Raw genomic sequence first — 17,258 nt, 5'->3', positions numbered from 1 at the left:
AGTCGGTCCGGCTGCGGCCACTAGTGCTGTAGCTGGGCCGGCTTCTACAAGCCATATCCGACTGGGGTTTATACCTCAGACCGACTCGAGGCTGGCGAGTCTTGCACTGGAAGGAACCGGGTAGGTGATCCGGGTTCCCAAAGTCCACGCTGACTTCATCTTCCGTAAAGCGCGGGGCACTGTCGAGCAATAGTGCCCCGCGCCGAACAGGCCATCGTGGTCTACGACGATCCGTACTGGCTACAGTGGCTGACGGCGACAGGGACACCTCTTCTCCATACCGCTGACCGGGGCAGCCGGATGGGACAGGACATGCGGCCTCAACGGCTCCTGACGTCACTGCCTCGGGAAGGAGCGGAAGCCGGAGCCGGCCAAGCCGGCCAGTAAACTATAGGGTCTTATGTGTAAAGTGCCGGCGCCTATATAAGCCGCACTACCCCTCTCGTGCAGGGGAGGATCGATCATTCCTACTTCATTCTAGTCTTAGCACTGCCCTGAGAGAGAGACCTTCGTCTACCTTAGCCTCTCAGAGCAGCCGGATACAGCTCTAGGAGCACCATTGTACTGTGTGATCATCATATACACTCATAGCAGGAGTAGAGGTGTTACCTCCACAGGAGGGCCTCGAACCTGGGTACGCCTCTGTGTCACGCGTCCCCATACCCGCATCCGGATACCGCCGTGAGATCTCCTAGGAACCACCTTCATTAGCCATCCTATGGCATATGCCGTGACGATACCACAACACCCCCCTTTATTTCTTAAAACCTAAACCAACCTTGGTCAACCAAAGCCATGTCATCCAAGACCATGTCAAGGTGAGTACTTTTCATGTTGACCACCATGGCCAGAGTTGACTAGGTTGACCAGAATTAAATTGCCAAAGAGGGATCTGAGAAGAAAAAGAAGATGATCTCACATTTGAATTTTTGCAAAACAATTCCAAATTGAGTGCCACCACCACCAATACATCACAATATTTATATAAATGAGATTCACCAAAAAGAATTTCAAAATTTAAAAGAAAAGTTCATGCGGCCATTATGTCGAACAGGTGGCAGGCAGCTTTTCCAAATTGAGCTACACACTATTACACACTGGATTCTTCCCTAAACCCCTTTAATTCTTGATCATTGCTCCCTCTTACAACCCCTGCTTCACCCCAGTACCTTGCTTGATCGATTAAAGTGAGAGGAGAGGGAAAGAAAACCTAGTCTAATGCATACCGTGGCCATGCCGGCCACCTTTGGCATCTCCACCTCCAGCCCTCGTTTCAACTCTTGCCCTTGTCCTGGAGCCTCTCTGTCACACAAGGAATCGAACGGTACAAGCCCCTGCAACTCCAACGCTCGGCATTGGCCAGAACGCGCGCGCCCAAAGTTGGCCAGGACGTGCCAGCACGCGCGGTGACCGCGCTCTGGCGTCGCCAGTACGACACGCGCTCGAGCACCCCCGTCCTCCTCTGGCCAAGCTACGCCTGCGTCGAGCATCGCCACCCCGCCCTCTACACGCTAGACACAAGCCCAGGCCTGCCCCTGCTCCGTCGCCGTCGTCCTTGACCGAATGATGCCGCGCGCCCCGTGACAGACTTTGCAAAAGCTCGAGCAATCCCGTCGCACTTTCTCTGCGCTAGCTAGTCCTCAAGCATCGCCAGGACGACGCCTACAAGATGCCGTCCTCGCCTTGCCCTTTCAATCGACGGAGAGGCCACGCCGTCGACGAACCCTTGCAGCACCCCACGGCCACCATCGCCCGCTATAAATAGAGCACCTCAGCCCGCAACTTCTTCACACACTTTGCTCCCCTCTCTTCACTGAGTTTCCTCCACCCATCAATTGCACCAGACCTCGCCTGAGCTGCTCGAATCACGAGCTCAAGACCGCCGGAGCCCGCGGAAGCTCTGCGTCGATTGGCGCTTCCCCGAGCGCCGCCGCTGCTCCCAGGGCTTCCCCATCTACTACACCTTCTCCGCGCCTACTGCCAGACCCCTGCAACGGCCTGGTACTCCCTCCCACCCCCTAGGCTCGCCGCCAGTGAGCCCGTCGCTCGCCGGAGCCGACGCTGCTCCAGCACCGTTGATCTCTGTTCTAATCCTACGGCCTAACGCGCGCGTACCGCTTCGGCGTTTAAAGAGGCGCCGACAGGTGGCCCCCACCTTGTCAGCGCGGTCCGAGCACGCCAGATGCGTGTTGGGCTGCGAAGTGCTGTTCAAATTCATTTCGGCCCAGTAACGCTTCCCGCCTAAGCCCAGGAATTCAAATCTAGTTTAACCTTTATTCAAATTTGCTCTGCTGAAGGTTTAGTAAATTTTGAATAGTTTGAATTCTGCCAAACCAAATTTAGCAAACTTTATACTGTTGGAAAGCCCATGAATTTATCTACCCAATGCCACTAGCCCCAACTCCAATTTCAGAGTAGATTTAATTTGACAAAAAAGAAAAGACAGGGACTTTTGAACATTCAAACTTTAATTAAAATTTAACCAGAATAGATTTTTAAGTAATTCCAATTCTAATAAATCACAAATGATGTCCTATAATTGATTATGCAATAACATAGCCCTGTTGTTTGTATGATCATGGACTAGATCAAATAAAATGGCTATGTAATCATTTCTAGAGCATTTTTTTTGTGGAATTCAAACTCAACCCTAATATGAGAGTTACCTCTCATTTAAATTTTGATCCTAAGTACTAATAACCAGGGGGAATGCCTTAGGCTAATGAACCCTTGAGAATTATTACTTAGAGATTTTAATCCATTTAAAATGTTAAGTTTTAAAACTATGTGAAGGGTAGCACTTCCATTAAATTAAACTCACATATAATAGATATGAAATGTTGACTCTGGGTCAACCTATATTTCATACCTAATTATTATATGAAGAGATTAAATCCTAATAAGAGGAAAGGAAAAGAAATGAATTCTTCTAAAGATCTACATGCCAAATTTAAGAAATAGAAATAATAAGGGGAAATTATTTTCTTTCAAATAAAGACAAATCAATTAACCCACCATGCCATGTTTAATTGATAATAGGACTAGTGTGTGAACTACCTTGAGTGTTTCTAGTTTAGTATGTGAACTTGGTTTAGTATTTATACCTCGTATTCGTATATAGACGCTAGTACGGAAGAATACCCAGAAGAGGAGGAGAACCACTACCAAGAAGAGGAAGATCACTTTGACCAATACCAACAAGGCAAGCTAACCCTTGCTAAACACAAGTGCTTAGCTCTACAAGAGCAAAGGCACCATCACACTTTACTTTTATGTATTACCTATCCCATGTTCTTACTTACTTTTATTTTTGCTTATTTATCTCAAAGTACCTTTTTGATTTATGATTCACTTGGTCTAGAGTAGAAAAATACTTGGAGTAGATTAGCACCACTCAAAGCTAGATAGCACCCCTCATATAGATGCTAGTGCTAATCAATTAAAATTGACTACTCTAGATGGGAACTTGGTGAAGTGAAATGACTTTGAAAGAAAGTAAAGTGGAGGTGGATTTGAACAAGAGAAGATGGTGATTTTTGATAAAATTGATGATTGAGTTTGAATGCGATACCCTTCCAATTATACAAGTACCCCCACAATACCTGATTATGGGTAGGGCTTAACTAGAAACTTGTGTATTTTAGTATGGGTTCCCTCTGAACAAACATCATAGGGGTTACGCTGCGGCTGCCTCCGTTAAATGTGGATTGATGTTGAAAGAGGTGAATGTACGGCCCAAGCCCTGTGCAGTTCCTGGGTTAACTGCGGTTTCCACCGGGAGGCCAAGCTCATGGGGAGAGGTGCTCATACTAGCATATATAAGTGAAAGGTTTCGATTGATGATCCGCGTACTGTGTTACGATGATTCGAGGTTATCCTCGACGGATGAAATCAAAAATTGTGGCACAAGAGTACAACCTCTGCAGAGTGTTAAACCTATTCGAATAGCCGTGTCCACGGTTACGGACGATTGGAAAGGCCATACTATCTCCGTTATCATTAAAATGTTTCGATTCTAGAAATGAATGGTGTTTTGAAAGGTGACCTTATGGTGAACCATAATGAGTTGTGGGAATGACACTAATGTTCCCACCTGAGATAGTTTAGCACATGATAAGGTTTTACCAAAGATTTATGAAACTAAAACTTGGCTTTATGCAAATAAACCTAGAGCTTAGCACCCCCTTACACTTATTGAGTATTTTATCTTAGAGTTAGTTTGCGAGTACTTTAAAAGTACTCATGGCTTTGCCCTGGCTATTCAAATGCCAGACTATGAAGGAGAGCACCAGTATCAGGATGACGGACAACAGGACGTCTACGATAAATAGGATCGTCCTCTAACGTCAAGCGTTGCCTGTGGAATAGATAGTCCACTACTACTTCGCTTCCGCTACTATTTGTGATGTTGAACAATATATTCGTGTAATATTGGATCATGTGATCTATGGTTGTAAGACAATATGTGTTGTAATAAATGATGACTCTATGCTACTTACTATTATGTCTCGCAAAAACATTATTCCTGGGATTGCGATGTACGGCATAATAGGCATCTGGACTTAAAAATCCGGGTGTTGACAAGTTGGTATCAGAGCCATTGTTTGACCTTAGGAGACCCTAGTTAAAATGGACGTATAACAAACTTAGTTTTAAAACTTAAACAGGATAGTTATGAAAAATATACTCATACCCTTACCCTTGAGATCTGTTTATAGCAAGTATAAATTATTATTTATAAGTACTTAAAATTTTGAACACTTCCACTACTCTAACTTGCTCATCAATCCCTCTACAGATGGATCAGCTCATCCCGATGGAACCTTTCGTTGAGACCCAGGTGTACGACCTGGCCAATGGAGGGGACCTCATCTTTGAGAGGGACCTAGTTGCCCTCGCAGAATTCCTTGGACGCACCCCACCGGTGTTCTACGGGGGAAAGGTCGCGGACCAGCCCGGAGGACAACTCCAGTGGGTGATCATGGCTAACCTCCCGGGGAAGCCGGAGTCGCCCATGTTCCGCCAGATCCAGTTCTCTCTCCGAGAGAACACTTGGCTCGACGGACTGGCACGCGCTCTTCAGGAGGCCCTCGCACGTCTGTGTGGGCAAAACTCGCTGGCCATCGAGGGGGAGCGCTTCGCACACCTCTCGAGACACACCTCTCTCGGGGTCCCCATCACCCTGCCATTCCACCCCGTACTGAGGCATCACGTGGGTCATATGGACTATATGCTGTTCGAGACTCAAGTCAAGCTGGACAACTCCCGAGCATACGCCAACCACACATACCTTTAGCTGGACCAGCACGCGGAGACCATCAAGTTCCTCGCCAAAGAGCGTAGGGAGCTTCGCCAGCTGGTCACAAAGAGGGACTCCACCATCCACCGCCTCCGCGCCCGGATCGCCACTCTGAAGGAGACTGTCGCCACCCAGGCGGAACAGCTCCAGGCACTGGAAGAGGAAGGCGAGGGAGAAGACATCCAAGGGGATGGCTACTCCTACGTGAGCAACGACAATGACTACGAGGAGGAGGAAGATGGAGATCTGGACTTCCACCAGCGCCTGCCTGCCGGGATGAACACCACCTTCCCGCTCCGCATCGATGGAGAATAGTTCCCCCTTCCCATGAGCACATGAGTAGTATGAGTTGCATCGGTCCTAAGTATCACCCCCCCTTGTATCGTAGTTTGTTGAAAGGGTTCTTAAAACCCTCCTGAACATTTGGCTTGTAATATTTGCTACCTCCATGACTATGTTTGTGTGTGTGTAATATTATTATATTCATGAATCAAGTTTTAAGTTGTGTGAAATTTTATCCCAAAATGAACCCTAGAAATTTCCCTCTCATCTCATGATCCCTATCACTGTTCAGATGGCACCCCCAAATCGGAATGAAGCCGCAATGATGCAAATGCTGCAACAGATGATGGCAAAAAGAGAAGCTGAGAGAGTTGACCGTCAAGCCAACCTGGCTGCACTCCAACAGCTTGCTCAAGGCAATCAAGGCCACGGAAACCACGACCACCCAGGGTCAAAGCTGAAAAACTTCCAAAACACCAACCCACCGGTGTTCAGCAAGACAGAGGAACCCCTCGATGCTGATGATTGGCTCCAAACTATGGAGAACAATCTCGAGGTTGCCGGAGTGGAGGACAACGAGAAGGTATTGTTCGCCACCCACTATCTGGCTGGACCTGCACGTGCCTGGTGGACAAGTACCCGCGCATTACATGCGGGGCAAATGATGACTTGGGAGGATTTCAAATTCAAGTTTAGTAAGTATCATGTGCCCCCAGGTTTGATTAAGAAAATGAGGGATGAGTTCCGGGAACTGAAGCAAGGCAGAATGACCGTGGTAGAATACCGCGACAAGTTCCTCACCTTGTCAAGGTACGCCCCGGATGAGACGGACACCGTCGAGAAGAGGAAGGAGAGGTTTCTGAATGGACTGCATGATGAGATGCAAACTGTGCTGATCAATATCCCCTTTGCTGACTTAGAAGCCCTCGTTGACTCCGCCATTCAGATGGAGGGGAAGATACACCAAGCCAATGAGAACCGCAAGCGCCGTATGATGAACCAGAGTGGGCCCAGCAACAACCACAGGTATCGCCCCAGCTCAAGTGGAGGGTTCGCCCCAAGAAACAACAAGCCCCCGATGCAGAATCCACGTCCGAGTTATCAGAACCGGAGTGGAGGAAACCCCAGGCCAGGAGGCCACCACAACTACAATAACAACAACCACAGCAACAACTTCAACCGCGCTCCACCCCGCGCCTCCAACAATAACTCCAACACTGCTCCAAGGACTGGGAGCAACGCGGTTCCCATCACCCCCAAGGACAAGTCCACCTACAACTGCTACGAGTGCGGAGTGGCTGGGCACTTCTCCTATGAGTGCCCTAAGAAGCTCGCCAAGACTGCCGCCAACACCTCAGGCCCTGCGCAGCAGCAGCGTTGTGTCACCACCAACAAGAAGTTCGCCCCCAACAACCCGAACAACCGCAACGGCCGCCTCTACCACATGAACGCAGAAGAAGCCCAGGAAGCCCCAGATGTTGTGCTGGGTATGTTCTCTGTTAACTCCATACCCGCAAGAGTGCTGTTTGATTCTGGAGCATCGCATTCATTCATTACCGAAGATTTTGCATGCACTAGTAAGATTCAACCCATCAGTTTGAAGCATGTCATGATAGTTCAAATACCTGGATCAACCACTAAAGCTAGAAAAATTTGCAAAGATGTGCCAATCAGAATACATGAAATAGAATTCTATGCAAATTTGATTGTTCTGGGAGCCAAAGGTTTGGAAGTAGTCCTGGGAATGGACTGGATGGCGAAACATCATGGACTGATTGATTGTGCCAAGAAGGCCATCACCATGACTAGTAGCACCGGAATAATAGTCGAGCACATATCTGAAAGGATGCCCCGAAAATTCACTTGTAACCAAAGCCTAGCCAAACCCACCTTGGATCAGATCAGGGTCGTTTGTCGATATCATGATGTGTTCCCGGATGATCTACCCGGTATGCCCCCAGATCGGGATATCGAGTTTATCATCGAGCTAATCCCCGGAACCGGACCTATAGCCCAGAGAGCCTACAGCATGAACCCGGCAGAGTTAGTGGAACTGAAGAAGCAACTGGATGATATGCTATTCAAGGGTCTGATTCGACCAAGTGCGTCACCTTGGAGATCGCCAGTTTTGTTTGTGGATAAAAAGGACGGTGCCACTCGTTTGGTTACGGACTATCGTAAGCTTAACGATGTCACCATTAAGAACAAGTATCCGTTGCCCAAGATAGAAGATCTGTTTGACCAGCTGACCGGAGCCCAGGTATTCTCGAAGATTGATCTGCGGACAGGATACCATCAGCTGAAGATTCGTGCCACCGATATCCCCAAGACTGCCTTCACCACCAGATATGGATTGTATGAGTACAATGTCATGTCATTTGGATTGACCAATGCCCCCGCTTACTTCATGAATCTCATGAATAAGATCTTCATGAACTTCCTGGACAAGTTTGTGGTTGTCTTCATCGACGACATCCTCATATACTCCAAGTCCGAGGAAGAACATGAGAAACATTTGGAAGTGGTCCTAGATACCCTTCGGGAACATCAGTTATATGCCAAGTTCAGCAAGTGTGACTTCTGGTTGAAAGAAGTAGGATTCTTGGGTCATATTTTGTCAACCGGAGGAATTGCCGTTGACCCCGCAAAAATCAAGACCGTTGAAGAATGGAAAGCCCCAACCACCCAGACCGAAGTCCGTGCATTTCTCGGATTGGCGGGATATTACCGCCGATTCGTGGAAGGATTCTCGAGCATAGCAAGACCCATGACCCAATTGTTGAAGAAGGACCGGAAGTTCGAATGGACCGACAAGTGTGAAGAGAGCTTTCAACAGCTCAAGTTGAGATTGACAACAGCCCCAATACTGGTTATGCTGGACATTACCAAGCCATTTGATGTGTACTGCGACGCCTCCAAGATTGGTCTTGGATGTGTGCTGATGCAAGAAGGCAAAGTGATATCTTACCTATCAAGACAACTGAAGCAGCATGAACAGAACTATCCAACCCATGACTTAGAGCTAGCAGCGGTAGTGTTAGCACTGAAAGTATGGCGTCATTACCTCATGGGTCATCGATGCGAGGTTTACTCGGATCACAAGAGCCTGAAGTATATCTTCACGCAGAAGGAGCTGAATATGAGGCAGCGCAGATGGATAGAGTTAATCAAGGATTACGACATGGAAATCCACTATCACCCCGGCAAGGCCAATGTGGTAGCGGATGCTCTGAGTAGACTGCCATGTCAGTTGAACTCCATGATAGCAATTGAGCAACCCAGCCTGTTTGAAGAGTTTGAACAGTTTAGGCTTGAACTGGTTAGCGAAGGATACCTCACCAGCATTGAACTCCAACCCACCCTGATTAGCCAGATCAAAGAAGCTCAGAAAGGAAATGCTAGCATTGACGGAATCAAGAACCAAATAGCCGCCGGAAAGGCACCAGGATTCACCGTAGATGAAGAAGGAGTGCTATGGTATAACAAGCGCCTTTGCGTGCCGTCAGACTCAGAGTTGAAGCAAGTTATCCTGAAAGAAGCTCACGACACCCTATACTCCATTCACCCCGGAGGAACCAAGATGTACCAGGATTTGAAAGAACAATTCTGGTGGCATGGAATGAAGAGAGAAATTGGAAGCTACATCGCCAAGTGTGACATCTGTCAAAGAGTCAAAGCAGAACATCAACGCCCCGCAGGACTGTTGCAACCCCTACAGATTCCCGAATGGAAGTGGGATTCCGTAGGAATGGATTTCATCACCGGACTGCCCAAATCTAGTAAAGGAAATGATTCCATCTGGGTAGTGGTCGATAGACTAACCAAAGTCGCCCACTTCATTCCCGTCAAGACCACCTATCAAGGACCGAGACTCGTAGAGCTCTATATCTCAAGGATAGTCAGTCTGCACGGAACCCCGAAGTCGATAGTATCCGACAGAGGATCACAATTCACCTCCAGATTCTGGCAGAAAGTACATGAAGGACTCGGGACTCGTCTGAATTTCAGCACAGCCTATCACCCGCAGACAGATGGGCAGACTGAAAGAGTCAACCAGATACTCGAAGATATGTTGAGAGCATGTGTGCTAGAGTATGGATCAAAGTGGGAAGACTGCTTGCCGTACGCAGAATTCTCGTACAACAACAGCTACCAAGCCAGCTTGCAGATGGCCCCCTTCGAAGCACTGTATGGAAGGAAGTGCCGTACCCCTCTGAATTGGTCGGAAGTAGGAGAGAGTCAAATCTTTGGACCAGATATTCTCCGAGAAGCCGAAGAGAAGGTTCACACGATCCGTGAGTACCTCAAGACAGCCCAATCAAGACAGAAGAGCTACGCCGACAAAAGACGCCGAGAGATGACCTTCGAGATCGGAGATTTCGTATATCTCAAAGTGTCCCCTCTTAAAGGAATGCAGAGATTCCAGCTTAGAGGAAAGCTCGCACCCCGATATGTCGGACCTTTCAAGGTCCTGAGTCGCCGAGGAGAAGTATCCTATCAGCTGGAGTTACCGGAAGAAATGTCAGCGGTGCACAATGTGTTTCACATCTCGCTACTCCGGAAGTGTTTAGAAGTACCTGAGAACACCGAAGTTTTCAAGAACAACGACCATCGAACTATGGATCTCAACTCAGATCTGACATACCGCGAAGTACCTATTCGCATCCTGGAAGAAGCTTTCAGAACCACCCGTACCCTAAGTATCAAGTTTCTGAAGATCCAATGGAGTAATCACACCGAAGAAGAAGCCACTTGGGAAAGAGAAGACTTTATGAGGACTGAGTACCCAGATCTCTTTAGTACCTAGTTTTCTCAGATATCGGGACGAGATCTTTTGTAAGGGGGAAGGGTTTGTAACATTCCAAGTTTCAACAATAATAAACAAGAAAGATATATTCCCCAAACCCAAAATTTGCAATTAACAAAAACTTTTTCTATGCATATAGTGCCACATATAGATATATGCATTTGAGTGATATTCTTTTGTGCAATTGCCATGATGAGTGTTAGTATGTTTAAACATTGCTATGTGAACCCTAAGCAAGATCACTAAACCCTAATTTAAGGGGAAATGGAGAAAATGAGAAAAACTCATTTTCCACTTACATACACTTTATGCAATTTGGCAAATCTTCAACCAAGGGCAAGATTGCTTGCTCCCTTGCTTCTAAAATACTTCAATGTGATAAACTAACACAATTGCACCCTTGAACCAAGAATCAAATGCAAAGAAATCAAAAATCTCACATACATATGATAATGGTCATATGTGACCAAAATATTTTCTTCCCTACATTGCCCCCCTTTATTTCTTAAAACCTAAACCAACCTTGGTCAACCAAAGCCATGTCATCCAAGACCATGTCAAGGTGAGTACTTTTCATGTTGACCACCATGGCCAGAGTTGACTAGGTTGACCAGAATTAAATTGCCAAAGAGGGATCTGAGAAGAAAAAGAAGATGATCTCACATTTGAATTTTTGCAAAACAATTCCAAATTGAGTGCCACCACCACCAATACATCACAATATTTATATAAATGAGATTCACCAAAAAGAATTTCAAAATTTAAAAGAAAAGTTCATGCGGCCATTATGTCGAACAGGTGGCAGGCAGCTTTTCCAAATTGAGCTACACACTATTACACACTGGATTCTTCCCTAAACCCCTTTAATTCTTGATCATTGCACCCTCTTACAACCCCTGCTTCACCCCAGTACCTTGCTTGATCGATTAAAGTGAGAGGAGAGGGAAAGAAAACCTAGTCTAATGCATACCGTGGCCATGCCGGCCACCTTTGGCATCTCCACCTCCAGCCCTCGTTTCAACTCTTGCCCTTGTCCTGGAGCCTCTCTGTCACACAAGGAATCGAACGGTACAAGCCCCTGCAACGCCAACGCTCGGCATTGGCCAGAACGCGCGTGCCCAAAGTTGGCCAGGACGTGCCAGCACGCGCGGTGACCGCGCTCAAGGCCGCCCGATTTACACGCGCTCGAGCACCCCCGTTCTCCTCTGGCCAAGCTACGCCTGCGTCGAGCATCGCCACCCCGCCCTCTACACGCTAGACACAAGCCCAGGCCTGCCCCTGCTCCGTCGCCGTCGTCCTCGACCGAATGATGCCGCGCGCCCCGTGACAGACTTTGCAAAAGCTCGAGCAATCCCGTCGCACTTTCTCTGCGCTAGCTAGTCCTCAAGCATCGCCAGGACGACGCCTACAAGATGCCGTCCTCGCCTTGCCCTTTCAATCGACGGAGAGGCCACGCCGTCGACGAACCCTTGCAGCACCCCACGGCCACCATCGCCCGCTATAAATAGAGCACCTCAGCCCGCAACTTCTTCACACACTTTGCTCCCCTCTCTTCACTGAGTCTCCTCCACCCATCAATTGCACCAGACCTCGCCTGAGCTGCTCGAATCGCGAGCTCAAGACCGCCGGAGCCCGCGGAATCTCTGCGTCGATTGGCGCTTCCCCGAGCGCCGCCGCTGCTCCCAGGGCTTCCCCATCTACTACACCTTCTCCGCGCCTACTGCCAGACCCCTGCAACGGCCTGGTACTCCCTCCCACCCCCTAGGCTCGCCGCCAGTGAGCCCGTCGCTCGCCGGAGACGACGATGCTCTAGCACCGTTTATCTCTGTTCTAATCCTACGGCCTAACGCGCGCGTACCGCTTCGGCGTTTAAAGAGGCGCCGACAGGTGGCCCCCACCTTGTCAGCGCGGCCCGAGCGCGCCAGATGCGTGTTGGGCTGCGAAGTGCTGTTCAAATTCGTTTCGGCCCAGTAACGCTTCCCGCCTAAGCCCAGGAATTCAAATCTAGTTTAACCTTTATTCAAATTTGCTCTGCTGAAGGTTTAGTAAATTTTGAATAGTTTGAATTCTGCCAAACCAAATTTAGCAAACTTTATACTGTTGGAAAGCCCATGAATTTATCTATCCAATGCCACTAGCCCCAACTCCAATTTCAGAGTAGATTTAATTTGACAAAAAAGAAAAGACAGGGACTTTTGAACATTCAAACTTTAATTAAAATTTAACCAGAATAGATTTTTAAGTAATTCCAATTCTAATAAATCACAAATGATGTCCTATAATTGATTATGCAATAACATAGCCCTGTTGTTTGTATGATCATGGACTAGATCAAATAAAATGGCTATGTAATCATTTCTAGAGCATTTTTTTTGTGGAATTCAAACTCAACCCTAATATGAGAGTTACCTCTCATTTAAATTTTGATCCTAAGTACTAATAACCAGGGGGAATGCCTTAGGCTAATGAACCCTTGAGAATTATTACTTAGAGATTTTAATCCATTTAAAATGTTAAGTTTTAAAACTATGTGAAGGGTAGCACTTCCATTAAATTAAACTCACATATAATAGATATGAAATGTTGACTCTGGGTCAACCTATATTTCATACCTAATTATTATATGAAGAGATTAAATCCTAATAAGAGGAAAGGAAAAGAAATGAATTCTTCTAAAGATCTACATGCCAAATTTAAGAAATAGAAATAATAAGGGGAAATTATTTTCTTTCAAATAAAGACAAATCAATTAACCCACCATGCCATGTTTAATTGATAATAGGACTAGTGTGTGAACTACCTTGAGTGTTTCTAGTTTAGTATGTGAACTTGGTTTAGTATTTATACCTCGTATTCGTATATAGACGCTAGTACGGAAGAATACCCAGAAGAGGAGGAGAACCACTACCAAGAAGAGGAAGATCACTTTGACCAATACCAACAAGGCAAGCTAACCCTTGCTAAACACAAGTGCTTAGCTCTACAAGAGCAAAGGCACCATCACACTTTACTTTTATGTATTACCTATCCCATGTTCTTACTTACTTTTATTTTTGCTTATTTATCTCAAAGTACCTTTTTGATTTATGATTCACTTGGTCTAGAGTAGAAAAATACTTGGAGTAGATTAGCACCACTCAAAGCTAGATAGCACCCCTCATATAGATGCTAGTGCTAATCAATTAAAATTGACTACTCTAGATGGGAACTTGGTGAAGTGAAATGACTTTGAAAGAAAGTAAAGTGGAGGTGGATTTGAACAAGAGAAGATGGTGATTTTTGATAAAATTGATGATTGAGTTTGAATGCGATACCCTTCCAATTATACAAGTACCCCCACAATACCTGATTATGGGTAGGGCTTAACTAGAAACTTTTGTATTTTAGTATGGGTTCCCTCTGAACAAACATCATAGGGGTTACGCTGCGGCTGCCTCCGTTAAATGTGGATTGATGTTGAAAGAGGTGAATGTACGGCCCAAGCCCTGTGCAGTTCCTGGGTTAACTGCGGTTTCCACCGGGAGGCCAAGCTCATGGGGAGAGGTGCTCATACTAGCATATATAAGTGAAAGGTTTCGATTGATGATCCGCGTACTGTGTTACGATGATTCGAGGTTATCCTCGACGGATGAAATCAAAAATTGTGGCACAAGAGTACAACCTCTGCAGAGTGTTAAACCTATTCGAATAACCGTGTCCACGGTTACGGACGATTGGAAAGGCCATACTATCTTCGTTATCATTAAAATGTTTCGATTCTAGAAATGAATGGTGTTTTGAAAGGTGACCTTATGGTGAACCATAATGAGTTGTGGGAATGACACTAATGTTCCCACCTGAGATAGTTTAGCACATGATAAGGTTTTACCAAAGATTTATGAAACTAAAACTTGGCTTTATGCAAATAAACCTAGAGCTTAGCACCCCCTTACACTTATTGAGTATTTTATCTTAGAGTTAGTTTGCGAGTACTTAAAAAGTACTCATGGCTTTGCCCTGGCTATTCAAATGCCAGACTATGAAGGAGAGCACCAGTATCAGGATGACGGACAACAGGACGTCTACGATAACTAGGATCGTCTTCTAACGTCAAGCGTTGCCTGTGGAATAGATAGTCCACTACTACTTCGCTTCCGCTACTATTTGTGATGTTGAACAATATATTCGTGTAATATTGGATCATGTGATCTATGGTTGTAAGACAATATGTGTTGTAATAAATGATGACTCTATGCTACTTACTATTATGTCTCGCAAAAACATTATTCCTGGGATTGCGATGTACGACATAATAGGCATGTGGACTTAAAAATCCGGGTGTTGACAAACGCAGCAGCGAGCAGCGAAGTGACAACAGAGATGACTCGCGAAATAACAGGCCAAACAACGGTTCTAGGTTTCAGAGGCCCTTTGTGACCCCTGAGGATATGATGAACGGTCCATGCCAGATGCACTTTTTCGTCGACAACAATGGGGTAAGGCAGTCAGGACATCTACAGAAAGATTGTCGGAACTTTCAAGCAATGATGAGAGTTGCCGCGCAAGCCCACGCCCAGGCAGCAAGTCGAAATCCCCAAGGACCTAGGAGTGAGATCCATCTACCACCTCCTCCCGCAATTACGGAAGAAAATCGACACCAGCTCAGGATAGCGGCAGCACCAGCACCACCACCATACGTCGATCCTAACTCCCATGGAGCGGTCTCAATGATTTAGAAAGGTAGACCATCCAATAGAGCTCAGAAAGTAATCTCGCGGCAGGTGTTCATGGCAGAAAAGATGCCTCCACCAACAGTCGAGTATCTCAATTGGTCGGGGCAAGACATTGGTTTCACAATTGCGGATCACCCGCAGCAAGTTCCTCGACCAGGGCAATCAGCACTTATTTTGCCAGCAGTGATCGCAGGATTCGACGTATCGCGAGTCTTTATCGACGGAGGAAGCAGTCTAAACCTTATGTATGCAGATACACTAAGGAAAATGAACATATCCTTGGCAAACCTCAAACCAACGGATACGCGATTTCATGGCATCACACCAGATAAGCCAAGTTACCCAATGGGAAGGATTAATCTCGACGTTCAGTTCGGCACCCGAGAAAATTACAGGATAGAAAGGCTGGAGTTTGAAGTCGTGGATTTCCCATCACAGTACCATGCTCTGTTGGGGCGCCCAGCATACGCTAGGTTCATGGCAGTACCACATTATACATACCTGTTGTGGAGGATGCCTGGACCTAAGGGGCCAATCACGATTAAAGGAAGTTTTTCGCTTGCCAATAAATGTGATAAGGATTTTCATCGGCTTTCAGAAACCTTCGGGATGCAAGCAGAATATATGGAGTCAAAGCTCACAACAGATTACGACGTATTACTAGATGTGGGGAGGCCTAGCAAGGAGTCAACCTTCAACACAACAAAGGATTCCAAGGAAGTACAGATTCACCCGACAGACCCGAAGAAAACGACGTCCATTGCAAATAACATGGACCTCGCATAGGAAAGCGCGCTCGTCGAGTTCCTCCGTGAGCACTGGAAAATCTTCGCATGGTGTCCAGCTGACATGCCAGGAGTACCCAGGGAACTTGCCGAGCACCACCTACACTTGGATCCAATCGCGAAACCAATCAAACAACCTCTGCGGCGTTTTTCAGAACCAAACCGCAAGGCTATGCTGTCAGAAATTAACAGACTCAGAGAAGCAAGTTTTATCAAAGAAATACACACAGAGGCCACATGGGTAGCTAACCCAGTGCTGGTGCCGAAGAAAAACACGAAGGTCCTTCGCATGTGCGTCGACTTTACGTGTCTTAATAAACATTGTCCAAAGGATCACTTTCCCCTCCCAAGGATCGATCAAATCATCGACTCCACGGCAGGATGTGAACGTCTTTCCTTCCTGGATGCCTATTCTGGTTATAACCAGATTAGATTGAAAGAAGATGATGAGGTGAAAACAGTGTTCATCACCCCTTACGGCGTGTTCTGCTATCGAACAATGCCCTTCGGGTTGAAAAACGCGGGAGCAACATATCAGCGGATGATGCAGAAGTGCCTAGCAGAGCAAATAGGGAAAAATGTACAAGTATACGTCGACGACGTCGTCATCACATCCAAAAAAGGCGACACTTTAATCGAGGACCTGAAGGAAACTTTCGACAACCTCGACAAGTTCTGCCTCAAGTTGAACCCGACAAAGTGTTCTTTTGGCGTCCCTGCAGGAGAACTACTCGGGTTCCTAGTATCAGCAAGAGGGATTGAAGCAAACCCCGAAAAAATACAGGCCATCGTAACGATGAGGAAGCCAACAAAGTTGAAAGAAGTACAGCAGTTAACCGGGCGAGTCGCAGCCTTAAGCAGATTCGTCGCCAGGCTTGGAGAAAGGCGTTACCATTTTACACCTTGATCAAACAGGAAGACAAGTTCCAATGGAACGAAGAAGCGGACAGAGCTTTTGAGGACCTCAAGCGCAAAATCTCGACACCACCAATCTTGGTGGCGCCAAAAGAGAAGGAGCCTCTGTTGCTGTATATTGCGGCCACACCCCAGGTGGAAAGCACGGTCCTTGTCGTCGAAAGGGAGGAAGAAGGAAAACTCCACGGAGTGCAGAGGCCAGTATACTTCGTCAGCGAAGTTTTGTCGCCCTCAAAACAAAGGTAGCCTCAATACCAAAAGCTAGCATACGGAGTGTTCACAACAGCACGAAAATTTGCGCCACTATTTTTCGGCACACCCGATCGTAGTGGTCAATGAAGCTCCCTTGTCAAATATACTAAACAATCCTGAAGCCACGGGCCGTGTCTCCCTTTGGGGAATAGAAATTTCCCCTCGGGACATCACGTATGAAAAAAGAAAAGCAATAAAGTCGCAGA

The sequence above is a fragment of the Lolium perenne genome, chromosome 5, assembly GCF_019359855.2.
Source record: "Lolium perenne isolate Kyuss_39 chromosome 5, Kyuss_2.0, whole genome shotgun sequence".
Taxonomy (NCBI): domain Eukaryota; kingdom Viridiplantae; phylum Streptophyta; class Magnoliopsida; order Poales; family Poaceae; genus Lolium; species Lolium perenne.
This window is presented reverse-complemented; position numbering follows the sequence as displayed.